Source organism: Protopterus annectens, chromosome 9.part0 (assembly GCF_019279795.1).
Source record: "Protopterus annectens isolate FY-2018-M chromosome 9.part0, PAN1.0, whole genome shotgun sequence".
Classification (NCBI taxonomy): domain Eukaryota; kingdom Metazoa; phylum Chordata; order Ceratodontiformes; family Protopteridae; genus Protopterus; species Protopterus annectens.
Genome location: NC_056743.1, coordinates 421,412,903 through 421,430,142, shown reverse-complemented (window position 1 = coordinate 421,430,142; position 17,240 = coordinate 421,412,903). Strand labels below are relative to the sequence as shown.

The 17,240-nt window shown below is 39.2% G+C and overlaps 1 long non-coding RNA gene across 2 annotated transcripts in view; it reads right to left on the bottom strand.

The window, feature by feature from the left end:
• The window catches only part of LOC122811248, a 1,815,945-nt gene that overhangs the window by 1,149,968 nt on the left and 648,737 nt on the right, over nucleotides 1-17,240 (bottom strand). For both annotated transcript variants that reach the window (XR_006366231.1, XR_006366230.1), the window contains exon 2: nucleotides 5,105-5,167. This is a non-coding gene — a long non-coding RNA (uncharacterized LOC122811248). The remainder of the gene's footprint in view (nucleotides 1-5,104; nucleotides 5,168-17,240) is intronic.

The following is a 17,240-nucleotide window of genomic DNA, read 5'->3' as shown; positions in this document are numbered from 1 at the left end:
AATGTTTCGCATCCAGGAAGAAAGAAGTCATAATCCCTCATTAGACCCATTATTGAGTACAATGCCCCATTTGGCATGTACCTCACTAGACAACTAGAGCAACTGGAGAGGCAACAAAAATTCCTGACAAAGAGGCTCCTAGGACTCAAACACATGCCCGATACAGACAGACTCAAAATACTCCAGCTTTACTCAGTCTCATATCACCTACATAGAGGCGATCTCTGCTTGGCATACAAAGCCATGTCTAACCCAGTGTTGGTAGACATGCTTCAGCTGAAAAAGTTTCAATCCCTCCGCACCACATGCTTCAAAGTCCTCAACACAATAAACAGAACCTGCTGGAGGGACAGGTTCCTAGCCCAGAGACTTCCCATACTCTGGAATAGACTCCCCATTCATGTCAAGCAGAGCACTTCACTAGCCCTCTTCAAGAAAATCTTGACGAGTGGATGGGTAACAGGAAATTAACCCCTGGGGTCACTTCAACAGCCTTGCTCGATAGGGTCACAGGAAACTAACGTCCGGCAACAGGACGACTGGGAATATTCTTGGGCTAGGCTTGTGCTGGCTCTAGGGCCATTAGCCTAGTACTCACCTATGAACATTATGGTTAATACATACCTTCTTTAAGTGATGTTGTGTGAGTGTGCACAAGCTCCAAAATGAAACATCTCCCAGTGACCCCTTACGCAATCTATCCTACTATGCACAAGCACTAGAATGCAACATTTGCCACAAAGCCAAGTGTGAGGTTAAAATAGCTACCCAAGCCAAAAGATAATCACAAGGCTTTTTTAGTTGTATCTGTAATCTCAAAAGCACAACTCAGCAATGTAGTGAGCTGACTGTGAACATAAAGGAATTATCACATGCACAAATGGTGGAGAAATAATTCATTTGTCACAACCAGAAAATGTCTGCAGTGTGAAAACAGCTGTAATTAACATTCTAACATTGCAAATAAGTATTGGATACAAGGATCTGTAGCCCCATACTTTTCAACATATTTATCAATGACCTCTACACTGCTACAACAAATGCTACCCAAGTTCAATATGCTGCTGACTCAACTCTAATCTGTGTTGCCAAATCTCTCTCTAAACTCCATGACCTTAGACAAAAATCCTTCTTATGGACTGAAACATGGCTAAATAATTAACCACTACTACTAAAACCTAAAAAAAAAGGTACTGCTCTTTACCTCAAAAGAGCACTGTTCACTACTGTCTTTGCCAACACCATGATAGAACAAGTAAACTCCACAAACTTACTGTCACCATAGATAATCAGTTGAATTCTGACCACCATGTATCATATGTGAAATACTAGGTACACTGTACACAGTAAAAGCCTACTTCATGGATAAAAATCTTGACTAGTACTCAGGTGACCCCAAGTTCAATTAGCAGTTCAAGCACCAGTTGAAAGTGGCATGGGGGCAGTGAGGAATAAAAAAATAAAGCATTTGCCTATTCAATTGTTTTAATAGTCAGGCTGTGAGGACTTCCTGGTACATGCCTGTTTCATGAGCCCTGGTAACTGCACCAGGGCCATAATAAATGAAGCCAGTCTCAGTATTTCAAAAGACAAAGATGAACATGTTACCACCCACAGTAGGTTCCTTTTCTCTGCAGCACCACAGCACACTCAGCTAGGTCCACACTTCTCCACTGTTATGCTTTAGCCCTCAGATTTTCAAGTTCTTTTAGATTTATTGATGTTCCTCATAAAGTTAGACCTGCTTATGGGTACACACCTTATTAAAGAAGTTAACTAAGACTATAGATTCCTTATCACTAAATATTTAGGATTTAGTATCTAGACACTGTATTGTGAAAAGAACGTCCTACTATTTCTGTCCCTCTGAAATGATTTTTAAAGGGCAGTGCTATGACTTTCTGTGCAGGTATGCCAAGGTGACATCAATGAAAGGTAGAGCCAACATAAACAAAAACCTCACTGCAGCAAAGTATAACAGCAACTGCCTGGCCCGTCCCACTCAGTACAGTCCAGGTAAATGCACATCTAAACATTTCAGGGGACAGGGTGAAAAGAAAATCAAGTACTCCCTTACCATCTTCTTTTTAAACAAACAAAAAAACATCAAATTAAAACAGTCTGTATACTTCGGTTAATAAACATTAAAATAATATGCAATTATTTCATTAAATAAGTAAACACAATGTGTGCTTTGCATTATTAGTAAGTACAGTAGAAGCTAATAACTGCATGAGCAGCAAACAAGGACAGAATATACATGTTTACCTGGCAGTCAACATAGCACAAATATCAATATTTTGCCTTGCTAGATCTGACTCAATTCTGTACACTGCATTTCTTGAGATCAATCAGCTAAATTCTCTACCCTATGTAAACCACAAAACCATGCAGAGTACTGAAGTCTGTACCTTTATAAATATGCTTTGCCTTTCTGGTTGCATTCTTTTGTAACTAGTATTAAGCTGCGATGTTTTAGACACTTTCGATTTTTTTCTACATTGTACAGATCCATAGTCCTAACCCTGTGTATTCCCAGTTGTAGCACATCATACATGTCACTTATCCTTTACACCTAAATTGTCTACTACTTTCTTTAAACAATTATGTTAATATTTATAATGTTAAGGGAATAGATAGTAAACACCCATGGTATCATTTTTTTTTCATTGTCTGTTTCATGACTAAACTTCAAGAAACTAGCTACATTGACTTATTGACCTTAACAACAGGCAGTACTGCAGTACCATAAAACTTAATGCTTGTTCTTTTTATGGAAAGACTAATTACATCTACGTCTTGTGTGTGTATCATACAATTTTTATCTGTTTGAAATGTGGTGCACAAGTGGCACCCAGCAAGCTTCCATTTCAGCATTGCATTTTAGCACACGTGCCTCCATCCACACAAATGTATAGACCAAAATGCACACCCAGTGTCTCCTCCCAAGAAAAGGGCCACTACTGAAACAAATATATAGTTAAACATGACAGGTCTAACAGTAAACATTTGTCTAGCCCAGTTTAGATCCACTTGACATTCTAATTAAATTGGTGTTTTTCTCTTTACTTTAAAGGCTGTCTATTTATAATCCTGTTCATGTTGTACATTAGCATTAGTACCAGTAAGATAGCTGCCTTAGCCTACTGGTAAGTATCTTGAAGAAAAGTAGCCAGCTGACCCCACCATAAAATCCAGTGAACTCTTGCAGTATAACACGCATATTAAACCAACCACGTGACCTTAAAAAGAAGCCAGTTCTTTCTGTAAATGCCAAAGAACAAATTATTTAATCATTCTAATGCTCAACTTTTCAACTAATAATAAAGGCATCTATGATTATAACACTAGTCAAGCATATTCAAATGCAGATACAGTACCTGCCTATTTATAATTCTGTAATAAGAAGCATAGCCTGTACATTGGCAATATTCCATTAATCCGACACTACGCATTAAAAAGCACTCCTTTTAGTTTTTTTTAGTAAAGAACTCAATACCGTAACTGCAGGCACAGAATGCATCCATCTTCATACTGATAAACTGAACGCCAAATCTTTGCTTAATGGTGATTATAGAGTTACTGAAGGCGAGGGCTCAGCCGCCACCGACTTGCTACAGCAGCTTGCTTGCTTCCTGTCCAGCTGTTGTATGACCGCGTATTTCTGTTTTTGTATGCCTAGAACTTGTGTCATTCCAATGGCTGGCATTACTGAATACTACTTGCTGACAGTTCAAATTTAGAACCCACCACAGCAGTTACTGTAACTACTGACAATGTAGCTATCGCAAGCTTGGGAAGGAAAAAAGATAACCGCTTACCTGAAGAAAAAGAACGTTTTTGGGCCAAGCTGAATCTCCTTGTAGCAACTGCCAAACCGGTGTGCCTCTATAATGTACTGTCGCGATCCGTGAGTGCCCAAATAAAATAGAGGGATCCAGTAACAGGTAAAATCTCCTAAATATTAACAAAAAGAAAGGAAATACCTGCTGCTGGACCCTCTATTTATTTGGGGAAAACAAAAGAAAGTTAGGTTGGGGGTGGAGGCTTTACGCAAGTGGTGGCTTGGATTGCAAGAATCCGATTGGCTGCCACCACTTGCTTTATCAATAAGTTTTAAACTGGATTTTCAACTGAAAGTTTGTGATCTTAAAGTAAAAACACACTGAATCGTAACCATATAAGCTAAAGTACAAGTTCAGTTACGATTTCAGCATGTTTTACATTAATCTGAACTGCAATTCTGCATTACAGTTCCTTGCGCTGGTGGAAGGCACTCGGGGGTAACAGCTTGCAATTTGCATCTTCTCATGGCATGCTCGGATGTAAGCACAGAGCCGCCATGAGAAGGTACTCGGGTTTAATGAGTTAAGGTTGAGCATGAGTTGTGAGTTACAAAGCCATGTTTCAGTTGTTAAAGCTTTGTGGGTAATTTTTTGGAGGTGTGCCATGTTGTCAGTTGTGCATATGAGTGTGGAGTGTTCAGTGTACTGTATTAGAAATGTCTGTTATGTGGATGTGTGGCGGGTGTTGTTGAGAATGTTAAAGAGGAGGGGACAAAGGATAGAGCCTTATGGTACACCGGTGGTGACTAAGAGATATGGAGAGAGAGAGTGGGTGGAGTGCCATTTTACTGACTGATACTTACTGGCTAGGTAGCTTTCGAACAATAGAAGGGGGCTGAGAGAGACCTAATGAAGACTTTCACAGTAAAAGTTTGCTTTGGCAAACTGTCAAAGGCTTCAGGCAAGCCTAGAAATAATGAGACAAGTTTGGCATTATTCTGACTTTACTGACAGTATCTGTTTAGAAGTACAGCGATAGTACCATGGGACGGACAGAAGCCATGTTGTGTGAGGAATAGGAGTTCTTCTTGCAGGAGATAACTTAGCAGTTGTTTTTGAAAACATTTTTCAAGTATTTTGGAGAGAGGGACGATTGCTAGAGATCTAAATTTAGAGTGCAAGGACAACTCTGTGGGGGTGTGTGTGTGTGTGTGTGTGTGTGTGTGTGTGTTAAGAACTAAATTTCCAGCACAGGCAGGCATGTCCTTGATTAGATTAAGTTAATACACAGCAAGGTTCTTCAAGTTAAATTTGCTTACCTTGTACAGCCCATTGGGGCAGAGCTTCTGCAGTACTGGGGTCAGGTGTAGTGACCACAAGCTCTGAAAGGAAAGAAAAGAGAAAAACTCTAATAATCTGTCATGTTATTTTGAGGCAATAAAGTTAATACTACTAATAAAACAGGATGGTAGAAGGACCACACTGAGTCTGAGCAAGAAAATGTCAGAAAAGTATAACAATAGAGAGAGATGGTAAAAATGTTTATGAATGTAAGCTGAAACTAGGTTAGCAAGAAGTATAATTATAAAGAACCACAGTAATACAGAGTATATATATATATATATATATATATATATATATATATATATATATAGAGAGAGAGAGAGAGAGAGCTATATAGATCAAGTTATCATAACATAACACTGCACTGACAAACAAAATATAAAACCATCACTTAGTGACATTCATGTGATTAACCAGTATATAAAAAATATGTTTTATAGACACACACACACATATATATATATATATATATATATATATATATATATATACATACATATATGTATATATATATATATATATATATATATATATATAATCTCAAAACACCAGGAACGGACATTGCATACTTGTTAAAAAAAATACACACTCAGTACACTTAAAGCTTACATAATTTAATTGAAATTGATACAAATACAACACACTACCAAGGTCTATTCATAGTTCTACACAATCTTAGAAAAAATAAAAATGTAATAACATACAACACATACCTGCACTGTCAGGAAGCTGGTGGCTGAGTGAAACAGGAGAGAACAGTCAGAGAACAATTAGCAATACATTCTACTATAGTGACCCTCCCACACTTAGGTCAAATTGTAACAGAGAGTAAGCAATTAGCAGACAGCTACAAAATAGAACATGTCTCCTTTCATTTTCTGAATGCAGAAACCTATCAGCCAGGAAAACTAAGTAATTGGTATATACAGTGTGATCTACTGGTCAAGAGAAGGGACAGTGGTCAGCTTAGCAAGTGGTACTTACAGTGTAAAGATAACTCTATTGGGGTATTGTTAAAAACTAATTTTACTGAATTGTTAATGAGAAAACAATATAACGAATGCAGAGGCATTGAATAAACACACTTTATTAACAAGAGTTAAGCCCTTTTCGTCCAGGTATCAAGACTTCATATCTGAATTAACGACAATTTTATACCATCAAATCACATGATCCATTAATTAAATCACACAGTACCCTACCCAGACAATGGTTCACTAAATAAGGTATAATCTTTTCTACCCAAAATGTTGAACTTGTTTCTACATTTCCTCACTGAAAGTGGGAAACATCTCAGAATTTCATGAGTTCACTCCTAAATTTAAAATTACACACATGAAAAATAGAAACATAAAAAAAAAAAAGTCAAACAAGGAAAACTACAAGCAGGCAAACATCCACAGGGACCTTGCTCCAGAAGTAAAAAAATAAAGCGTCCACACCAGAGCGTTTGAACCTTAATGCGATTTATTACTATTTAACAAGCGTTTTCACCACAACGTTGTTGTAGCTTCATCAGAGACAATATTTGAACAAGAAAACCAGTAAAAAATACTCTAATACAGGAAGTGACATAAACCTACATCAGCAATTAAATCCTTTACACAGGATCTTACAAGAACCAATCCTCACATTATACTTTTAGTCTAAATAAGTGTGTAATTTAAACAGAAATGATTACGGTCTACTTGTTGTTTCACAAAGAAACCTTACTAAGGTTTGCAACTAAAAGGAGGTGAGAAAGCACACAAAGGATGTTAACTACGTAGCCTATATTTAAAACCATGTTAAAATAATATTATAAAAATATTAATAAAATATTTACAATTTTATAACTACTAAATAAGGCACATAACTAGCCTGCTCAGAAAATCCATCAAGTGGTGATGGTAAATACATGATGCTAAGCACTAGCAAAAGACAATACCGAAAAGTAGAACATATATGCTACTACCTAAAAGGTAACTAATACAACTAACACTGGTAAATGTTTGTACTAGTGTGCAAGTACCTGTAAAATAACCAGTACTACACTTTGACAGAAGGTTATTTATAACTAAATTTCAACACTAATCCAATACAAGTTTAACATCTATCTCAAATAGCTCCTTAACTTCAAGACTGAGGAAATATTGCAAAAAGGCATCCAACCTAAGTTGCCATTCTAATTCAGGATTCTCAAGAATCAAAGAAAACGGTCCCCTCCGGATTTTAATAGGGACTTGGTCTATAGCCATAAAGTGAAAGCTGTGCCCTGGGTTGAGGTCAAATTCTTTTTATTTTTAATTGCATACATGTGTGGCAACATAAATAATTGACCTACTTTCGCAATTTAAAGGGAAATGGATGAAATATTTATTTTCCCTAATAACAAAAGTTTCACCTACTTTAACCTTGTTACACCAATTGCAGAAACCACAAGGGTACATACCTTTCCGTTTGTTAAATGTATGGCGAGTGAGGTCTCTTTGCAGCAGCCTTTTATAAACAAAAAGGGGGAACCTGCCCAGTTTCTCCGCTAAAAGTGAATTGTTGGTTATGAAATGCCAATTTTTACGTATTATAGACGTGATAGCTTTGGAGTTTCTACTAAAGGTAGTCACAAAACTTAGTGAGAAGTCACATTCTTCTCCTGGAGTAGGTAAACTGATGGTTGTATCTAGACCTCCATCCGATACGAATGTCCCCTCGGAGCTGAGGGGATCATGGGTAATAAACTGTAATTGATCAAGTAAAGGTTTATAGAAGCCGTTAACCCTTTTGGAATCTACTTCTTGGATAAGTTCATTCAAGAGCGGAATAGGGTAACCACGGTTGGAAAACATTTCTTTCAAAAAGTCACACTCAATCCGAAAATCAGAAATTGTACTGCACATTCTCCCTGCCCTCACCAGCTGGCCTTTTACTATAGACCGCTTTTGTTGGTACGGATGAAAGCTGGAAAAATGGAGGAAAGAATTGCAGTAGACAGTAGAGATGAAAATTTTATTGTTTACATCTTTCACCAACTTCACATCCAAGTAGTCTATTTCGAACAGAGAAAAATTGGATGTGAATTTCAGAAATTCTGTTGTTACATTCAAGGAATTGACAAAAGAGTCTGCTTCAAGCCTATTCCCTTTAAACATGATAAAAATATCGTCAAGGAATCTGGTGTAATATTTAACAAAACACATCAGTTCAGGTTTTTTATATAAAAATTTTTTCTCCCAAAATCCCATGAAAAAGTTGGCAACACTCGCCCCACAGGGAGAGCCCATGGCAGCTCCCTGTTTTTGGAGGAAGTAGTCCTTATCAAAAATGAAAAAATTGGATGTAAGGGCTATATCTAATAGCTCGGTCACTAGATCCACTTCCACTTTAGGGGCTCCAAAGTCGTTTAGAAGAAGGCCAATCCATTCAACGGCTTCCTGATGAGGGATGGATGTGTATAAGCCTACCACATCTATTGTCAGGAAGTTACACTCGTTGTCATACGGTATACCGTTGATGCTCTCCAAGAAGGACCAAGAGTCCTTACATACACTTGGGATGAGCTTGATGTACTTGGACAGAATGTTATCAATGAGCTTGGAACAAGGATAGGTCATAGACGACCTTCCATCAATCAGAGCTCTCATTGGGGGATTTTTGATATCCTTATGAATCTTGGGTATACCAAACATGACTGGAATGTTTGGTAGAGTGATATCAATGTTGTGTGTTCATGGAATAATAAAGATGTCCTAGATGTAACAAGGTCATTGTTAAACAACAATTTTAAGTTTAACTTACGGACAAAACATTTAAGATCAATGATGTCCTTAAACTAGTTCTTCATTTGACAGCAAGCTCCTTAAATTGAAGAAATTACAACTGGAATCAGCTTACTTTATTAACATGTTAACAGAATAAAAGGTCTTACAAGTAACACTTCTGGATATAATAATATCCAATCCAATACAAGTAAACCTCACCAACAAGAAGAAGAACCAGAACAACTATTGACCAATACATCTATTGAGCAAGTACGCCCAGTAGTAATCACCAACAAGAAGGGGGATTTTAAAATCTACAACTTTTCAGAGGTCCTACTGGATGAAGAACTAGTTGAATTTTAGCAGACATGGTAGTCTCCCTAAGGACATCATTGATCTTAAATGTTTTGTCCGTAAGTTAAACTTAAAATTGTTGTTTAACAATGACCTTGTTACATCTAGGACATCTTTAAAACTGCCTAGTGTTTTTAACCCGCCTCTTCATGCACTCCTTCACCTTTTTGAGAGTGTATGCGAGGTAGACTTTAGGTATTATTCCATGAACACACAAAAGAAAGATGATGGTTGTACATTCAATACCACTAAAGAACAACTTATACTTTTGGACCGCCTCTGTCAATTACCGGTAAGACTTATTAAACCGGATAAAGGGGGTGGCCTTGTATTGTTGGATGATTATACCTATAAAGAAAAGATGTTAGCTGTTTTGAGTTCCCCCGGCTTACACTGAGTCATCTATTAATGAGGTTAATGTGGCATACCTTAGAATCAGGGGTTACTTCCGCGACCTATTTTTGGTGGGGAAAATTGACATCGATACTTACAACTACATTGACATCACTCTACCAAACATTCCAGTCATGTTTGGTATACCCAAGATTCATAAGGATATCAAAAATCCCCCAATGAGAGCTCTGATTGATGGAAGGTCGTCTATGACCTATCCTTGTTCCAAGCTCATTGATAACATTCTGTCTAAGTACATCAAGCTCATCCGTCCTTCTTGGAGAGCATCAACAGTGTAACTTCCTGACAATAGATGTGGTAGGCTTATACACATCCATCCCTCATCAGGAAGCCTTTTGAGCCCCTAAAGTAGAAGTGGATCTAGTGACCGAGCTATTAGATATAGTCCTTACATCCAATTTTTTTCATTTTTGATAAGGGCTACTTCCTCCAAAAACAGGGAGTTGCCATGGGCTCTCCCTGTGGGGCGAGTGTTGCCAACTTTTTCATGGGATTTTGGGAGAAAAAATTTTTATATAAAAAACCTGAATTGATGTGTTTTGTTAAATATTACACCAGATTCCTTGACAATATTTTTATCATGTTTAAAGGGAATAGGCTTGAAGCCGACTCTTTTGTCAATTCCTTGAATGTAACAACAGAATTTCTGAAATTCACATCCAATTTTTCTCTATTTGAAATAGACTACTTGGATGTGAAGTCGGTGAAAGATGTAAACAATAAAGTTTTCATCTCTACTGTCTACAGGAAACCAACGTACTGCAATTCTTTCCTCCATTTTTCCAGCTTTCATCCGTAAAAGGCCAGTTGGGGAGGGCAGGGAGAATGTGCAGTACAATTTCTGATTTTCGGATTGAGTGTGACTTTTTGAAAGAAATGTTTTCCAACCGTGGTTACCCTATTCCGATCTTGAATGAACTTATCCAAGAAGAAGATTCTAAAAGGGTTAACAGCTTCTATAAACCTTTACTTGATCAATTACAGTTTATTACCCATGATCCCCAGCTGTCTAGATACAACCATCAGTTTACCTACTCCAGGAGAAGAATGTGACTTCTCACTAAGTTTTGTGATAACCTTTAGTAGAAACTCAAAATTGGCATTTCATAACCAACAATTCACTTTTAGCTTTGTTTATAAAAGGCGTAGTAACCTTAAAGAATTGTTGCAAAGAGACCTCACTCGCCATACATTTAACAAACGGAAAGGTATGTACCCTTGTGGTTTTTGCAATTGGTGTAACAAGGTTGAAGTATGTGAAACTTTTGTTATTAGGGAAAAAAAATATTTCATCCATTTCCCTTTAAATTGCGAAAGTAGGTCAATTATTTATGTTGCCTTGTGCGATTGTTGCACAGCACATGTATGCAATTAAAAATAAAAAGAATGAAAACACGTTGGCTAAACATATTGACCTCAACCCAGGGCACAGCTTTCACTTTATGGCTATAGACCAAGTCCCTATTAAAATCCGCGGGGGACCATTTTCTTTGATTCTTGAGAATCGTGAATTAGAATGGCAACTTAGGTTGGATGCCTTTAGGCACCCAGGCCTAAATGAAAATTGCAATATTTCCTCAGTCTTGAAGTTAAGGAGCTATTTGAGATAGACGTTGTTAAACTTGTATTGGATTAGTGTTGAAATTTAGTTATAAATAAACCTTCTGTCAAAGTGTAGTACTGGTTATTTTACAGGTACTTGCACACTAGTACAAACATTTACCAGTGTTAGTTGTATTAGTTACCTTTTAGGTAGTAGCATATATGTTCTACTTTTCGGTATTGTCTTTTGCTAGTGCTTAGCATCATGTATTTACCATCACCACTTGATGGATTTTCTGAACAGGCTAGTTATGTGCCTTATTTAGTAGTTATAAAATTTTAAATATTTTATTAATATTTTTATAATATTATTTTAACATGGTTTTAAATATAGGCTAAGTAGTTAACATCCTTTGTGTGCTTTCTTACCTCATTTTGGTTGCAAACCTTAGTAAGGTTGCTTTGTGAAACAATAAGTAGATCGTAATCATTTCTATTTAAATTACACACTTATTTAGACTAAAAGAATAATGTGAGGATTAGTTCTTGTAATATCCTGTGTAAAGGATTTAATTGCTGATGTAGGTTTATGTCACTTCCTGTATTAGAGTATTTTTTACTGGTTTTCTTGTTCAAATATAGTCTCTGATGAAGCTACAACAATAGTAATAAATCGCGTTAAGGTTCAAACGCTCTGGTGTGGACGCTTTATTTTTTGGACTTCTGGAGCAAGGTCCCCGTGGATGTTTGCCTAAAAATAGAAACATATTAAAATGTCATAATAAAAATAGTATGATATAGACACTGCCATAAAACACTTATTAGCATAAAACATACAAAATTATTCTAAATTCATAAATATATTCAGTTACATGAAAAATGCTGCTTTTAAATGCAAAACACTACTGGGTAGGGTACTATGTGAATTCATTGATGGGTCATGTGATTTGATGGTAAAAAAATGGTTAATTCAGATTGTTTTTAGTTCTAATGAAGTCCTCATACCTAGATGAAAGGGCTTAATTCTTATTAAAGTGTGGGCATTCAAAGCTCCTGCATTCATTTTATATTTTTGTTCCTAGGTTGTGTTTGAGTGGTTCTGTCGGTTCTTAGATTAAGTTAATATACACCAAGGTTCTTCAAGTTAAATTTGCTTACACTGCACAAAGATAAAATTCTCAGTGAGAATGTTTGGGAGTTGGGCCTTGTGGCAGAGCTTCTGTAGTATTGTGGTCGGATGTAGTGACCACTGGCTCTGTTCTGTGAGGACTTTGGTGACTGAGTGAAAGGTGAGAGGATAGTCACTTCAGTTACTGGCGAGTAATTACACTGCCAGAATGCCAGCAAAGAAGAAACTTAACTAGAAAAGGTGAAGAGAAAACAACTGACTTGAAAGAGTCCTGCAGCTCTTCAACAAAAAGCAGTTCAAGCTTCAGCTTTGGTACAAGAAATTGCTTCCAGTAATTTAGAGGAAAAAGTAAATCAAATGTACTTACAGGTGATTAAATTAAACCCAGAAAGGGTATATCAATTCAAATAACACAAGGCTGGGAGAAATGGAAGAAGCTTTAAAACAGATATTCAGATGAACTGGTAAAACTGCAAAAATTAGAGGTCAAAATGAAGAAAAGGCTGGCTGAATATGAGACTGCTCAAGAAGAGATGTTTCAAAAATGGTAGAATTAGAGGACAGATCTTGTAAGGAAAAACTGGAAGGAACAGATTGTAATAATTTTATGAAGGCACAAATAAGAAAATCTACTGGTATTCCCCACAAAGATTTGTTTATTGAAAGTGCACATCATATATATGAATAATTAATATGATGTTGATCTGCATTCATTCATTACTGATGGATGTCGTTTCCATCCTTGGAACAGAGTCAGCCTTTATAACAAGCTCAAGCCAACCATAAAACTCTCGAGCTAAGCTTACCCATTGTGCCCGTCTCCATGTTACCTCCGATCTCGCTTGCCGTGTAGATATCAAGATGTGTCAAGCCAGCTCTCAGCCAAGTCATTTAAAATTGCTTTTTTCAAAAACCTTTTTGGAGTTTTTTATCATTTAACTATAATAATTTACCTCTGTTTTTATTAGTCGCTATTGTTTTCATACACGAGTGCCTCTTTCCATTTTTCTTACCAAATTTGGTACTCTTCGTACCATCGTTGGTACAGGCCTTTCCTTCATCAAACTGTCTTACCTTCTGAGGTAATTCTTAATATCGTTGCTGGTATTCCTCCTCCCGCACTTTAAATGAGAGGAAAAGTAAGCTAATCCTTGAGGATCTTTTGAAAACTCCCTTTTCGGAGGCTATTTCTGGTTGGAGGGCTGTCCTCCTCCTAAAAAGGAAAATAAATGAAGAAGCCATTCTGTTCCTTCTTCCCCCCCATGGCACAGACTCAAAATATTTGGAACCGAAGGCTAAAATCCCGAAATTGGCTCCAACATCCTCAGCACCAGGTCCTCAACATCCCTCTACGGTGCTGTCTTCAGTTCCAGGACTTCAACTAACTGGCTCAGTACTGTCCTCTAGAACACTGTCTCTAACACCAATCACGGTAATGTCATGACCACTGAACCATGCATGTCCTTATCTTCTTCTACAGTTCAGATCTCCCTTTCAGCACCAACAATAGTACTCCCAACTCTGTTCACTTCCCCCTTCCCTATACATATTACTGGTCTTGCGACCATGGTGCCAAAAGACGAAACAGCTCTTCTTACCAGATATTCCCCCATGGCAGATCTCTTTTTTGGGCAACAATGCAGCCCCTTCTTGGAGTGACCTGACTCTCCATTGGGGATATCAACTTGCTCCTCCAGGAGCCTTTCAGAATTCGATGTAGTGAGACTTGTGGATCAACTCCTGACAGCCAGAGTAATCACAACTCCTTCTAAACCCTCCCTCCGCCCGGAGAGGTATTTTCTCCAGAGACACTGACATATACTCCTCCTTCGACTTCCTTGGAGGCAACGAAGTCCCTGACACCAATGCCTATCCCAGTGCCAGCTGCTTCGGTTCCATTGGTAGACCTCACCATGGCTCTGGAGCCTGCCCTTTGGCCACCGACTTACTCAGAGCCAAGCCATTCCTGGGATGTTTACTACAGCTGTGGTTGTCTTGGCGGCACCAAGTCCTCTTGGGGCTCCTTCCCTAGAGGCGGACTCGTTGGAGTGGGGTGACCCCAGTTCCAAGGCTGTCATTCTCAGTTCCAGGCTCCTATCCCTCTTCATGCTGGTCTACTTTCCAGGTGATGGAGTGGGCCCTTGCCTCTTCAGGTACACAGCAGGTTCCCTTGGTGTCATAGTACCATATATATCCTCCCCTCTGGACCACAGCTGACACAATCCACCACACCAGGATGTCGAGCACAAGAGCCTCAAGATACCCTACCGCAGGGCACCCTTTCTTCAAAGTCCCTGCTGAGGAAGTACCATGCAAGAGATCGCGCAAGAGGAAGTACGTGGACTCCCCTGAGGAGTCCCTTACTTGAAGATACAGACTATGATGAAGGGGAGGGGTCCCCACGATCACCCCCTGAGGACATCTTTTTTGGAGACATACTGGAAATCTTAAAATAAAGGGGTGGCTGGAAGTCCACCAACCCCTCCACTGAGCAGTCTGTATTCTTGCAAGCTTTTCATGCTCGACCCTCTATGTCTTGGGTGACCTCGCCTACAGAGAAACTAGTTCAGCTCATCGTGCAGTGCACCTGGAAGAGTCCTGACACCTTTGAACCAATACCCCAGAGACCAGACAAAATTCTTTCCCCACCAGAAGACAGTCCACATTGGTCTAAAAGCTTTCCGGTAGACACTATGGTGGTAGCGGCAGCCACTAAGAAAGATCTCACCGAGGAAAGCCATGCTGTCCATCTCCTGAACAGGGATTCTTGGGCGATTGACAGGCTAGGGAAGAGAGTGTTTTCTTCATCGACCTTTGCCATTCGGTCCTTGAATTACTTGGCACACTTTACCAGGCTCCAGAGAGACCTAATCTTGGAACTTTAGCAGGAGCAGTCTCTGGCGAAGGTGCGTGACAAGTCACCTCACAGCTTGCAACCCTGGAATCTATATCTAACTCATCCATGTGGTTGATCTCTCACACTACCGAAGGTGTGACTAGAGCAGCCGGTGCAAGCGTTGTCAGGAGACATCATGCCTGGATGCACCTTTGTGATTTTGGGGACGCTTTTAAGTCTTCCTTTCTTAACACTCCAGTGGAAGCTTCTTCTCTCTTTGGCCCAAAAGGGAAAGGCACATTAGCCAGGTGTGAAAAGGACGGCAAGACCCTATCTGCCATGGGCGTACAACTTTCCACCCCCCAACGATCCTACCCTAAGAATCAGAGGAGTGGAAAGATGTGGCACAAAGTATTAGTTTAAGGGTGTGCACACTTATCCAACCAGATTAGTGTACGTTTTTTATTTTTTATATTTTTCCCCTAACAGATTTGTTTGTTTTTCAATTGAATTGTACAGGTTTATAGGTCACATTAAAGGTGGGAAAAGTTTTGAAATGCTTTATTGTGGTCTCATTTTTTTATATCACAAAACCTGGCATTTTAACAGGGGGTGTGTACACTTTTTATATCCACTGTAGCCAGTGTACCTCCTGCCTTAGTACAATGACTGGACAGTATGTACCTACTGCACCAGTCACCCTATTTGTACGACTGAGCAGTATGTACCTGTTCCACCCATCACCCCACTTCTGCCTCCGGACAATAATCACTAAACAACTCTGACTACTCATACCACTAGGCAGTATACCAAACCTGCTCCTACCACAAGGCAGTATGCACTTATCATACAAGTTATGCTGCTAATACATCTGCTGCAATATGTACCCTCTGCACCAGTTAGCTTGCTTATGCTACTGACAGTAAGTGCCACTTCACAAGTAACCGTGAGCCCACAACTGGACAATATGTACCCACTGCACCAGTCACCCTGCTTGCAACACAAGGTAATGTATACTCTATTCCTCAGACACACACTGTTCACATGACAGGTACTATGTACCACATGCACCTGTCACACTGCTTAAACCACATAGTAGTAAGTGTCCACTGTACCTGTCCCACTGTTCAACCAGTCAGAGCCACCACTGTACCAGTCAAGCTGATAATGCCATTGGACACTATATACCCATGGTAATAATCACCCTGTTCATACCCTTTGTGCAATATGTATTTTTTGACCAGTCACCCTAATCATAACAGTAGTGCAGTATGCAACCAACATACCAGTCACCCAATCTTTTGCCACTCTGCATTGTATATCCCCATGCCAACTCCTGCCAATGGGCAGTGTGTAATTGCTGCCCCAGTCATCCTACTCGTACACCTGGGCAGCATCTACTGGCTGTAACAGTTACCTGCTTGTCCCACAGGCAGTGTGTTCTCATAGCACTCACTCTGCTGATGTCACTGGGAAACGTACCCACATCAGCAGTGGCCTTATTCCTAACACTGCACAGTATGTACCCATCTAACAGTCACCTGCTCATACTTCTGACAGAATGCACCCACATCACCATGACCCAGCTTGTACCATTGGGCAGTATGTATCCATTAGTCTGCTCTTACTACTGGACAGTATGTATCTAATGCAACCGTTAGCCTGTTCTTACCTTCAGACAATACAAACCCACTTTACTAGAAACCCTGCTCCTTCCACTAAAATGTAAGGACCTAATATACCCACTCACTCTGCTCATGCAGTATGTACCCAATGCTGATGTGACCCTCCTCATTTATCTGAACAGTAAAAACACACTAAACCAATCACCCTACTGCTACTACTGAGCAGTGTGTGTCCATTTTACCATTCACCTCACTGCTACTACTGAGCAGTATATGTTCACTGCACCACCCACCTTACTGCTAGCACTGAGAAGTATGCACCCACTTTATCATTCACCTTACTGCTACCACTGAGCAGTATGTGCCCACTGCACCATTCACCATACTGCTACCACTGACGTTTGTGCTGAGTGTACCATTCACCTTACTGCTACCGCTGAGCAGTATGTGCCCAGTGTACCATTCACTTTACTA